The sequence below is a fragment of the Pseudorca crassidens genome, chromosome 3, assembly GCF_039906515.1.
Source record: "Pseudorca crassidens isolate mPseCra1 chromosome 3, mPseCra1.hap1, whole genome shotgun sequence".
NCBI classification, from domain to species: Eukaryota; Metazoa; Chordata; class Mammalia; order Artiodactyla; family Delphinidae; genus Pseudorca; species Pseudorca crassidens.
The window spans coordinates 135,064,109-135,078,176 of record NC_090298.1 but is presented as its reverse complement, the minus strand read 5'-3'; the positions used below and the strand labels follow the sequence as shown (position 1 = coordinate 135,078,176).

At 40.9% G+C, this 14,068-nt stretch overlaps 1 pseudogene; it reads left to right on the top strand.

The window, feature by feature from the left end:
- Nucleotides 1–14,068, top strand: part of LOC137221958 (UDP-N-acetylglucosamine--peptide N-acetylglucosaminyltransferase 110 kDa subunit pseudogene) — a 210,379-nt pseudogene that overhangs the window by 61,663 nt on the left and 134,648 nt on the right.

Sequence of the window (14,068 nt, the reverse complement as noted above, 5' to 3'; positions counted from 1 at the left end):
CAGCTACCGGCCCAGGGGGCTGACAGCTGTCACTCAGCACCCCACCCCCTGGGGAAGAGGGGGCCGATTCAATCAGAGCCTCAGAGGAAACGCATTGATAGGCGATTATTTATTTATTTATGCAAAAGTGAGCCGACTTTGTTCGCCAGGTAACCGGGCACGCGGCCCAACCCCTACGGCCCTGGCCGCCCCCAAATCCCTCCTCCGCCCCATACCCGCTCCGGATCATTAGGTCCCCGCCTCTCAACTCGCAGAGCACCAGCAGAACCTTGGGATTTGGGGGTTGAAGGGGAGGGGCTCCTCCCTCCGCAGTCTCCCCCTTTCCCAGGGCCGTTCCTAAAATCCAGCCTTGTTCTCCGGTCCCACGGTCCCCCCCTTCACCCACCCCCGCCACACACTCAGCAAGCTGGAGAGCAAATTGCAGTTTTAAATCCGAAGACGGAGGGAGGGGGAAGGAGGAGGGGGCGCGGCGGCAGCGCTGGGCGCGCACCTCGCCCCCGAGCCGGGGGAGCCGCGGGGCGGCCAGGAAAGCCGGGAACACCCCCCTCCCCGCGCCCCCTTCTCGTCCACCTCCCCCTCCCCCTTCCCGGCGCTGCCTGCCAGGCTTCGAGCCGAGCCCAGCCGAGCCGCGGGCCCCGGTGGAAACAAAGACCGATCGCACCGCGGGTACCGCAGCCACGGGGTCTGGCGGACCGGACCCGGGCTCGCGGAGGGGCCGCAGAGCACCCCCGGTGCGCTGCACAAAAGAGCCCGGCCGGCCCGTCCCCAGCGGGGGTCTAGGGCTGGGGAGGAGGCGCCACTCACCGGAGTGCTGGGGAGGAGGCGCCACTCACCGGAGTGCTGGGCTGCCGGCTCCGTTGGTCCGAGCCAGGCGAGGGGCTTTGGGGGGCGTCTGTCTTCCAGCCGCGGCGGCGACGCGGGCGCTCGGCAGCTTCGCCGCTCACCCTAAAATCGAGATCATATTTCCCTTTGAGTCCTACCACTATGATAATATAATCTCAGTTATGGTATAAAGCAGGTAACTGAGTTGAGAAGGGTACTGAGTTTGAGGACATATTGACTGATTCATTCCACAAATACTTTACTAAGCGACTATGCTAAGGGCCTGGGATCCCATGAAACAAAATGCCAGCAGAAGTGAATCTCTTTAATGAAACAAAGTATGTGGAAGACAAATCATTAAATGCTTACTTACAGTAAAGCATGCAATGTATCCTGAAATAGGATATATAAATGACTATATGTCCAGGGCTTGCCCCAAGAGCAAGTCTTCTCTAAATGGATTCTTTTCTTTTCTCTTTCTTTACCTTGTCTTCCCCACTTATACCTCTACTCTCTGCTTCAGTGAAAGATATTTCTCCTTTCCACTTCTAGCTGGAAAAAAAACAAGTCTCAGGCGTCAATTTGCTATGTAACTGTGGGTCCCTCTCTGTATTACAAAACAAGACTCAGGGGACAGTGAGTCCTGATATCATGACCTCCAAAAGGGTCACAAGGGATCTCTGAAAATTTCAATCGTTTTAGAGTCTTTTCTACATCTTTTCCAATGATTCAGGTATGGAGGTTTCTATATCTTGGGCCTAGAATTCCTTCTACTGAGTGGCGAGTCGATGTGGTTTTAGTGCTTATATCCTATAAGTTCTTTTAATTAGTGTCTTACAGCCTCCCAAAGTGTTTATATATATATATGACTGGCCACCATTTAAAATGAAAAAAATAATTTACATTGCTACTTATCCTCATTGAGTTGCCCATTTAAGAAGCAGAACTACACGGTCAGAGCATCCACTTTTGTAATACCTTAGCCATAGTATTTTAACATATATAGTAGTTCTCAATATTTACAGTGTATTGGAAGCACCATAGTAGTCAGGGTACTCCAGAGAAACAGAACCAATAGGAGACATATAATAAATATAATGTAATATATGTAATTGCTTTAACATATGTAATTGATATTAAACATATTAAATATTAAATATATTGTATATGAAATATAAGCTGGAAACTAGGAAATCCAGGGGTGTAGTTTTCAGAACTGACGTAAGCCACAGTCAGAGGGCAGGGGATCAGATCAAACACTCAGGCAGAGACAGCAAATTCTCCTTTCCTCTGACTTTTTATTCTTTTGGGGCCCTCAAGAGATTGGATGAGGCCCACCTACACTGGGGAGGGAAATCTGCTTTACTCCATCTACCAATTCAAATGCTAATCTCATCTGGGAACACCCTCACAGACCCACCCAGAAATAATGTTTAGCAAAATATCTGTGTATCTCAGGATATAGTTGAGTTGACACTTAAAAATTAACCATTACATTCTGCAAACCTTACAATATACCAATGCCTCAGTCCAACCCCCAGATATTCATATTTAATTGGTATAAATTACAGGCTGGGCTTTAAGATTATCAAAAGCTCCCCAGGAGATTTTAATGAATCACCAAAAGTTAAGAACCATTAACATCATAGAACATTTCTTTCTTGATGAGAAATCAAAATGCTTCACTTTTAGCGTTGATGCCCTGGGAGAGATATTATCTACCTCTGTAAGGTGCCTTCAGAGTATCCCACTGTACCCCATGTAGTCAGTATTTTCAAACAGGCCACTGCAAACATGTGCCTCCAAGCCTGGTCAAAGTCAATCCAAATATTTTTCCCCAATATGGTAGTAGATGGGCAGAATTTCTTTTATGATCACCACGTTGTATGGTAGGCATAATTATTCCCATGTAGAGGGTGAACTGAGATTCAGAGAAAAATAGGGGTGCATATTGCCACAAAGCTAGCAAATGTAAAAAATTAGGAAAAGGTCAACTTTTCTGATCCGAGTTAAATAAGTAGTAGGTATCATTATTCTATTTATTCCACAGATACTACTGTCAGGGGTGAGTAGAATAAAAGCAAATGAATAAAAATGTAGTCAGCCTATGAACGGGAAGATTAGCTAGCATCCTTCACACAAAAGACCTGATACGTATTCGGCCGCTAGAGAGGTTTAGTCACCTGTATTTACAGTCCCATAAATGGAAAGAAGCATCATGACAAAAGGAAATTCTATGAATCCAGGAAAAAACACATCAAATTAAATAAATAATTCACAGGCAGAGCAAAGATTACAGAGTTGGCTCTGATAACAAAGTATCTAAAATAAGTGGTGATGTGTTTCTCCAACCACACAGGCTGCCAGTCCAGGTGCAAAGGAAAATAAATAAAACTATTATAGATCTAGTAAGAGTTAAACAGACAATAAAAACCAACAATGGAGATGAATTTTAAGTTGGTGATTCTTTGAACAATCTTCAAAAGATTTCATTTGCTCTGTTAACGCAATGTCAAGTCCATTTTAGAAATAAAAGAACATTTTTCTGCTTGCTAGAGTTTAGACATAAATCCTCAAACTGTATTAAATCAAGATGCTTCTAGAATCATAGCGCTAAAGATCATCAAGGATTATTAAAGAACTATAGTCACTCTCTCATTTTACAGGTGAGAAAACCAAGGTGGTAAATGACTGTGTGATGGGCTTAAAGTCCACATGATTCCCATCAGTGGCCAAAACAAGATTAGAGTGCAGGTCTCCCATTTCCTCTTCACTTAATTATTCATCATTCTTTAGTCATTTTGAGCACAACTAGTGCACTGCTGTTTGAAACCTGACCTTTCCAATGGCAGTCAAAATGCCATACTTTAATAGTGCTTCCATTGTCTTTGACCAGAATATTAAATAACTGGCAATCACGTTCTGAGCTTCTTTCCAGATGAATTATACGTTAAGCTCTATTTCAATATTGATTTGTAATATACTTTAAAGCATGTTGATCTTCCTCTGGTCTCTTCTTACAGTTCTGAGCTACATGAACGCTAGAGTTCCTAAAATTTGTGATTTTCTGAATGGCCATCTCTCCTGTGTCCACCAATCCAACAATAGTCACTGCTTGTTGCTAGACAGAAAAAAAAAGTTAATAAATTTACAAGTGAAATCCTGTGTTCGTTTTTTTTAATGAAAAACAGAAACCTATTTGATTTAGAATCTAAACCCTAGAAGCATACACAGGGCTTAAAGAAATGTATGATTCTTCTATGGAATATTGGAGAATTCTTGTTTAATCAATGGAAGCACATCGTTAGTTTACTCAGGTCCCTAAAAAGGCGGAGGACCTCACTTAAAAGAAACAAGTGACTATCTTAGTTAATGTAAATAGAAATGCATTTCCAGCTTATTTATGGTTGTTCATTTCTATACCATACAGTGGTCTGTTTCTCAGGACATCAGTATAAAAGGCAAATTGATAGGTGAGAAGGGTAAGTGGTATAATAAAAAAGTTAAAAGCATGGGCTACATGACATGGACAAGTTACTCAGCCTTTCTAATCTTCCATATGCACATCTATAAAACAGGGAATAAAACATATTACAAAGAGATATGCTTCTCCTCCCACCATGCTTTGGCCTTCACATGTTTGGGAGGCATAGGAGATCCAGTGCCTTTCCCCTCCATCCTATTCTTGGAAGAGGAATTGTTAATGTTATTGGTCAGTAACCAGAACATCTATGGAGCAATGGGTAGAATTATTACATTTGAAAGGGACAAACGTGTCACATGGTTCTGTCCCAGTAGCTCAGCTTATGATTCACAGAATAAGGCATGTTAGCTTAAGCTTGTTCCATGACCTAGTCATCTGTGATTTGGGGGCAAGAGAGAGAGAGAAGGAAAGCCTCAATTAGAATTCCAAAATGAAGTAACAACGGCTAGCTCACTAGTAATAAATAATACTTTGGTCTTTTCTGATTATCGTTTCTTGTGCATGGATCCCTTGGCAGGAAACTTAACCACCCACTTCAGAGGTCTGTTATGAAGTCCGATATGGTATAAAAAGTGCACAGTGCAGTGCCTCAGATGCAATAAGCTGTCAAAGAATATTATCTAGATGACCTTGGATTTGCACTTAAATGTTTGTTATTAAATCAGTTTGCATGGGACTAGTATCCAGAGCCTCAGGATAAAGTAGATTCATGTGAGTTAATAAATGAAAAGCTCTCTGAAATTCTAGATGGCAGGTCATGCTAACTCAGGTAAGTGGAAGCTGGTGGCTGGGCGTTCCCTCAGGACACGTGTTTTGATGGAAAGAGGACTCAGGGTGTAGAAACCAGCTTGGCAGTGGATGGTAAACCATTGCCCAGCACATGCTGCCTCCTGTTAAGCAGAAGGCTCTCATGCAAATTGCTTTCTGAATCGTTAGCTGTCGGCAACCCTCATCTCTCCTCCTGCAGCTGTTCTTTCTGATTTTGCCTGCAAACTTTTCATATTGGGCAGGCTCCCAAGCCAAACAAGTTGCCCCTCTGCAGGCTTTGTTCCTGGGGGCGAGAAGTGAACCTCACAGATAAGTCAAAGTAAGGATGCACCATGGACTAATACACACTGAAGGAACAGACTCCTGTAAGCTAAGGTGATGAATGCCTTTGAAAGTAATTTTCATGCAGCTTCCTGTGAGAATGTCAGCCAGGCTCCAGAAGTTATATGCTGCAATTTTAAAATTATCTGCCTCTGTAGACTTCTAAAGCTTCTATCAGCTAAGAAGTATCTTTTTTAAAAAAGAAAATACTTTTATACAATTTTAAAGACTACTTTCCATTTATTACAAAATATTGGCTATATTCCCCCTGTTGTATAATACATCCTGGAGCCTACTTTACACCAAATAGTTTGTACTTCCCACTTCCCAATTCCAACTCTTAAATTGCCTTTCCCCCCTCCCCCACTGGCAATTACTAGTTTGTTCTCTATATCTGTGAGTCTGCTTCGTTTATGTTATATTCACCAGTTTGTTTTATTTCTTAGCTTCCACATATAAGCGATATCATACAGTATTTATCTTTCTCTGTCTGACTTGTTTCTCTTAGAATAATGCCCTCCAAGTCCATCCATGTTGCTGCAAATGGCAAAATTAATTTCATTCTTTTTTATGGCTGAGTCGTATTTATATATATATGTATGCAAATATAAAAATTTAAATTTTATATATATATACATATAAAATCTTCTTTATCCATTGATCTGTTGATGGACACTCAGGTTGTTTCCACGTCTTGGCAATCGTAAATAACGCCTCTATGATGCTGCGAACATTGGGGTGCATGTATCTTTTTGAATTATAGTTTTGTCTGGATATATGCCCAGGAGTGGGATTGCTGGATCATATGGTAATTCTATTTTTAGCTTTTGAGGGACCTCCGTACTGTTTTCCACAGTGGCTGTACCAACTTATTACATTCCCACCAGAGGAATGTGTGGGAAATCTCTGTACCTTGTGCTCAATTTTACTGTGAACCTAAAACTTAATTAATTCCCAGCAGCATTAGCAAATAAGACCATGCATTTTTTTAAAAATCTTTTTTTAAGGCATCGTAAATATTTGCTGAATAAAATGAGAAACTCTATCTCGATTGGGTGGATTAAATCAGCAGAAACTAAGCTTCACCTGTGATTTTAGCAGCTGAACTGGTTGAGAAATTCAAAGCAGAACAGGCACAAGTCCTCTCTGAACAAGGTAAGGTACAAGAAAAGGAAGGATGGATGTTGTAGGCAAATCATAACACTCTATCATGGCTAAATATAATATCAGGAATTAAATAACTTGAAATCATATAAAAATTTCCTTTACTCGTATGCCCCCTCCCGCATAAAGTGGAAGGTGAGCACAAATGTAAATCAAGCAGGCAGAGGCTCCCACTATCTTATATATGAAATCAAAATTTTAAAGTGTTTTCTTCAGAATCCCTTTTGCCTGGGTGCAGAAGGAAAAGTAGCTGATCAGTACACCCAAAGGTAAAATGAAAAATAGTAAAAGAAAGTTTTTCTGCATTTTTGAATTTAAAATCTGAAATACATTTCTTTAACACTCTTATTTATACCCATGTACCTTAAAAACCAAAATTAAAATTAAATTGTAGTAGAGCAGAGGAGCAAAAATTTCCAGCCAATCCAAAGGTTAAGTGGTGCCTGATACACTGTTTGAATAAAGTTACGAATCCATATCCAGACTCAGCTAGAAAATTAAAGCGTGCTGTGATCACTCGGTACGAAGAGGGGTCATGGCAATTGATTTTATTTATACACGCTTTCATACATAATAATTTATCAAATTTGTCCTATGCCACTTTCCATGCTTATTTAATCCTCATTTAATCTCTACCAAATGAATACTGTGAAACATGTTTAATCATTATTCCCATTTCCAAGATGTGGGAACTGAGGCAGGAAGTATGGTACATCAAAATTCAGAAATTTTGTCACTCCAAATATCTCCAGGTCTAGCTCTTTAACCTGTATAATAGTCTTTTTCTCTTTTCCTTGCCGTGTGAACCTTTCATCTTCTCCCACTGTCAAATTCAAGTGTTAACTCTAACCTCTCTTGACCTCCGCTATCCACTGAAGGATGCCTTCTGGCTTCCTAGAAAAGCTTCACCATTCTTAGCAGAGTACTTGAGATCTAGCAGGTGCTTTGTTAAGTGAATGAGTTAATAAACATATAAGAGAACATTAAAATTACCATATAAGGGATGGAGAAACAGGCTCTGAAAGATTAAGTAACTTCCTTCATGTAAGGGGTCAAGCTGGAATTCAGATTCTGAAGCCCAAGTGATCATCCTCAGAATAATCTAAGTTATCTTCATTGGGATAGAATATGCTCAGTCTATATCCCTCACTAGACTCTAAGGAACAAGAAGGCAGTACTAGGCACCTAATGCACTTCATTTTGGGTAAATTTTTCATTTATGCAAAAATACGTGTGTAAAGATAGACTAAAGCCTTAAGCTTTCCCTGCTGGATTCCCTGCTCAACTGTGAGCACTCCTGTGATGAAAACTCGCCTAACGCACTGAATGACCTTGACCAAGCAGCTTTCCTTTACAGCCTCCATTTTCTTTTCTGTAAAATACTGTTGACAGGACATGTTCCACCTGCCTCATAGAAATGCGTTTATAAAGCACTTTGGAAAGCATGAAGCTTTCTTTCTTTTTTTTTTTTTTTTTTCGGTACGTGGGCCTCTCACTGCTGTGGCCTCTCCTGTTGCGGAGCACAGGCTCCAGATGCGCAGGCTCAGCAGCCATGGCTCACGGGCCCAGCCGCTTCACGGCATGTGGGATCTTCCCGGACCGGGGCACGACCCTGTGTCCCCTGCATCGGCAGGCAGACTCTCAACCACTGCACCACCAGGGAAGCCCAAGCATGAAGCTTTCTTCAAAAGCAAGCAAGTATTTTAAATGTCATTATTATAGGACTCCTTAAAAGGAGCCTTTTTATGGTGAAAAGAAACCTTAGCTTATCAATTGTGCAACTCAACCACAGAAAATTTAAGGCGGAACATGCATGACACAATAATAATTCCAAATAAATCCTTCTAATAGTTAAGTAAAGAGAAGTCAAAATTCTTCTCTGGACTATTTTGATTTCATACAAAGGGCATCCCTTTAGAAGTTACGGAAGTTCAGATACAGAGCCTCAAACTCTAGATTGCAATGCGACATTTGTTTCTGAACTTCTGCTGCCAGTCTTGCTAACAGTTCACTTGCAATGTAATATACTACTGCATTTCATTTCTAGGCAAGAACATTATTTACTCACAGAAGAAATACTTTCCTGAGGAAAGACTGTCTTTGGAAACTTTCAAGGACATTTGAGAAATGCTTCAGCCCAAGCCACAAAATTATGAGCATGCTTTTGTGCCTCTCTGTTCCCAGGGCACCATTTTAAAAAATCTTTCATTTAAGTTTATTGCAAGCATCCATCTTCCCTTTCCAGAAAAAATAGCAATTAACACAACTTCATTGATTTCCAGTTTTCCTAGATGTCATTTCATAATGCATATATTGTAAGCAGTTCACATCATCATTTTCATCGCTTTCAACATTTTCCATGTTGTCTCCCTACCTGAATTGTGACTTTTTGTATGGAAAGTTTTATTTATCACTTGCATCTTACTTTGAATAAATCTGAAATCAACATTCAGTACTATTTAATTCTTTTTATTTTCTTCAGTATGTTTCTAACTTAGCAAACTATGGGTAAAAATGCCATGTAACAACAATATGTAATATTTACATAGAGCCCATGTAGTGAACATAGTCCTAAACTCTTACCAAATCCTCACCAGACCCTATAAAGTAGGTACTATTAACCTTGTCATTTGATAGATGAGAAAACTGATGCATAAACTGGTTAAGTAACCTGTCTGAAGTCCGATAGCTAGTGATTACTTTCCCCATCACTGCCATTGTTTAGTTAATGAGTCCTTCCCATCTCAGTTCAAATGGCACTGACACAAAAAAGCCTTTCTTTGACCTCCTGAAAATACTGGGTCTCGTTGCTTTTACAGCATCATATGTTTATTATTCATTTCACATATTTGTGTGATTATCTAATTATATTTGAACGTATTTTTCCTAAGGGTAACTCTAGTCCAGCTGTGCTTTCCAAATTATGAAATCCGGGACTACGTGGGCTATGTCTGTTTTGCTTATTACTGTACTTTCAGTATTTGGTGCATGGTAAGTATTCAGGAAATGTGAGGGATGGATGAATACAGGACTTTGTAAGAACAAATAAATAAATGACTGGATCAATAAATTTGGTTGATCATAACATAAACAACAGTGCCATGTTAAAAGTTTTCTCTGGGTCTATACACAAACTCTTCTCAGACAGGGTTCCTGTTTGCTGTCTACACCACCAGTTGGAAGAGAAAAAAGCCAATCAAGGTCTGACTGTCATTATGTGTACAGGCTGAAGCTGATGCATTAGGTTGAGAGACAGGGTGATTTAGGAATAATTTTACTTCTGGCTGAACTATATATAGAACCAAGTCTTACGTAATAAAAAAAAAACCCCTACTTTTAATATGATTGTGTGAAGAATGAAATAGGAGCATCAAGCCCATTAATTGCGATATTTAATTATATTGTCCCATTTCCACATTCATTTCCATGAATTTGGATGCCTTTAGGTCAAGCTAACCCAAGCATTTACACCACCATGATAAATAGTGAAATATCAATGGATACACAGAAAGAAAATTTCCCAAATTTAGCAGAGAACACATTAGCATGAACTTGTAAATTTAACATTCAGGTTCATTGGCGCGCAGAGAACCAAGTGACTTTTGTTAAAGTAGGAAACTTTATGACTATGTGAGGACACGAACATTGAGAAAGTGCTCCCTATTTTAAAACCAGGACATTAGAAATATTTTAATGAATTTATTTTTTGCACATCTGCCATCTAGGTGACAGTAAAACTCAATATTTATACATCAGATTTTTAAAACATTGTGCATATATACTGTATACTGCTACAGAATATAAGTTGCCCCCAAATCTCCAAGATACAATATGGGATCAAACAAACAAACAGAATGACAAGAAAAACCAACTGTAATATTTTGACACCTCTTAATTATTAAATAATTATGTTTAGAGAAATAAAAGTTTAAAAATTGTGCTCTGAAGAGTATTTAAAATATGAATGAACCTTCAAGATGGCAGAGGAGTAAGACGTGGAGATCACCTTCCTCTCCACAAATACATCAGAAATACATCTACATGTGGAACAACTACAGAACACCTACTAAACACTGGCAGAAGACCTCAGACTTCCCAAAAGGCAAAAAACTCCCCACGTACTTGGGTAGGGCAAAAGAAAAAAGAAAAAACAGAGACAAAAGAATAGGGATGGGACCTGCACCTCTGGGAGGGAGCTGTGAAGGAGGAAAAGTTTCCACACACTATGAAGCCCCTTCACTGGTAGAGACAGGGAGCAGTGGGTGGGGGGAAGCTTTGGAGACATGGAGGAGAGCACAGCAACAGGGGTGCGAAGGGCAAAGCGGAGAGCATCCAGCACAGATCGGTGCTGACCAGCACTCACCAGCCTCAGAGGCTTCTCTGCTCACCTGCCAGGGCAGGTGGGGGCTGGGAGCTGAGGCTCGGGCTTCAGAGGTGAGATCCCAGGGAGAGGACTGGGGTTGGCTGCGTGAACACAGCCTGAAGGGGGCTAGTGTGCCACAGCTAGCTGGGAGGGAGTCCAGGAAAATGTCTGGATCTGCCTAAGAGACAAGACACCACTGTTTCGGGGTGTGCAAGGAGAGGGGATTAATAAAGCACTGCTGAAATGAGCTCCAGAGATGGGCGCGAGCCGCGGCTATCAGCGCGGATCCCAGAGACAGGCATAAGATGCTAAGGCTGCTGCTGCAGCCACCAAGAATCCTGTGTGAAAGCACAAGCCACTGTCCACACTTCCCCTCCCAGGAGCCTTTGCAGCCCGCCATTGCCAGGGTCCCGAATTCCAGGGACAACTTCCGCGAGAGAACGCATGGCGCGCCTCAGGCTGGTGCAACATGACGCTGGCCTCTGCTGCGGCAGGCTCGCCCCGCACTCCGTACCCCACCCTCCCCCCGGCCTGACTGAGCCAGAGCCCCCGAAGCAGCTGCTCCTTTAACCCTGTACTGCCTGGGTGAAGAAAAGACGCCCTCAGGTGACCTACACGCAGAGGCGGGGCCAAATCCAAAGCTGAGCCCCAGGAGCTGTGCAAACAAAGAAGAAAAAGGGAAATCTATCCCAGCAGTGGAATACCTGAATAGACAATGAATCATCCCAAAATTGAGGCGGTGGACTTTCTGTGATTTTGTCTGTATAGCTTTGCTTATACCATTTGTCCTATGGTTCTGTCTGTACGTCTTTTGTTTCTTTGCTTTTTAGTATAGTTTATAGGGCTTGTTATCATTGGTGGATTTCTTTTTTGGTTTGGTTGCTCTCTTCTTTCTTTCTTTAAATTACTTTCTAATTTTTAAAAAATTTTAATATTTTTTTATTTTTTATTTTAATAACTTTATTTTATTTTTTACTTCCTTTCTTTTTTTCTCCCTTTTGTTCTGAGCCGTGTGGCTGACAGGGTCTTGGTGCTCTGAAGGGTGTCAGGCCTGTGCCTCTGAGGCAGGAGAGCCAAGTTCAGGACATTGGTCCACGAGAGACCCCCCCCAGCACCACATAATATCAAAAGGCGAAAGCTCTCCCAGAGATCTCCATCTAACCGCTAACACCCAGCTCCACTCAACGACCAGCAAGCTACAGTGCTGGAAACCCTATGCCAAACAACTAGCAAGAGAGGAACATAACCCCACCCATTAGCACACAGGCTGCCTAAAATCATAGTAAGGTCACAGACACCCCAAAACACACCACAGGATGCGGTCCTGCCCACCTGAAAGACAAGATGCAGCCTCATCCACCAGAACACAGGCACCACTCCCATCCACCAGGAAGCCTACACAACCCACTGAACCTACCTTAGCCATTGGGGGCAGACACCAAAAACAGCAGGAACTACGAACATGCAGCCTGCAAAAAGGAGACCCCAAACACAGTAAGTTAAGCAAAATGAGAAGACAGAGAAATACACAGCAGATGAAGGAACAAGGAAAAAACCCACCAGACCAAACAAATGAGGAGGAAATAGGCAGTCCACCTGAAAAAGAACTCAGAGTAATGATAGTAAAGATGAGCCAAAAGCTTGGAAATAGAATGGAGAAAATACAATAAACGTTTAACAAGGACCTAGAAGAACTAAAGAGCAAACAAACAATGATGAAGAACACAATAAACGAAATTTAAAATTCTCTGTAAGGAATCAATAGCAGAATAACTGAGGCAGAAGAACAGAAAAGTGACCTGGAAGATAAAATAGTAGAAATAACTACTGCAGAGCAGAATAAAGAAAAAAGAATAAAAAGAATTGAGGACAGTCTCAGAGACCTCTGGGACAACATTAAACACACCAACATTCGAATTATAGGGGTTGCAAAAGAAGAAGAGAAAAAGAAAGGAACTGAGAAAATATTTGAGGAGAATACAGTTGGAAACTTCCCTTATATGGGAAAGGAAATAGGCAATCAAGTCCAGGAAGCACAGACAGTGCCATACAGGAAATATGCAAGGAGAAACATGCCAAGACACATATTAATCAAACTATCAAAAATTACATACAAAGAAAAAATATTAAAAGCAGCAAGGGAAAACAACAAATAACATACAAGGGAATCCCCATAAGGTTAACAACTGACCTTTCAGCAGAAACTCTGCAAGCCAGAAGGGAGTGGCAAGACATATTCAAAGTGATGAAAGGGAAAAACCTACAACCAAGATAATTCTACCCGGCAAGGATCTCATTCAGATTCGACGGAGAAATTAAAACCTTTACTGACAAGCCAAGGCTAAGAGAATTCAGCACCACAAAACCAGCTTTATTACAAATGCTAAAGGAAATTCTCTAGATAGGAAACACAAGAGAAGGAAAAAACCTCCAATAAAAAACCCAAAAGAATTAAGAAAATGGGAATAGGAACATACATATCAATAACTACCTTAAATGTAAATGAATTAAATGCTCCAACCAAAGGACATAGACTGGCTGAATGGATACAAAAACAAGACCCCTATATATGCTGTCTACAAAGGAACCACTTCAGACACATACTAGGGACACATACAGACTGAAAGTGAGGGGATGGAAAAAGTTATTCCATTCAAATGGATATCAAAAGAAAGCTGGAATAGCAATTCTCATATCAGACAAAATAGACGTTAAAATAAAGACTATTACAAGAGACAAAGAAGGACACTACATAATGATCAAGGGATCCATCCAAGAAGAAGATATAACAATTGTAAATATTTATGCACCCAACATAGGAGCACCTCAATACATAAGGCAAATGCTAACAGCCATAGAAGGGGAAATCAACAGTAACACAATCATAGGAGGGGACTTTAACACCCCACTTTCACCAAAGGACAGATCATCCAAAATGAAAATAAATAAGGAAACACAACCTTTAAATGACACATTAAACAAGATGGACTTAACTGATATTTATAGAACATTCCATCATAAAGAACAGAATACACTTTCTTCTCAAGTGCTCATGGAACATTCTCCAGGATAGATCATATACTGACTTGTCACAAGTCAAGCCCTGGTAAATGTAAGAAAATTAAAATCGTACCAAGTACCTATTC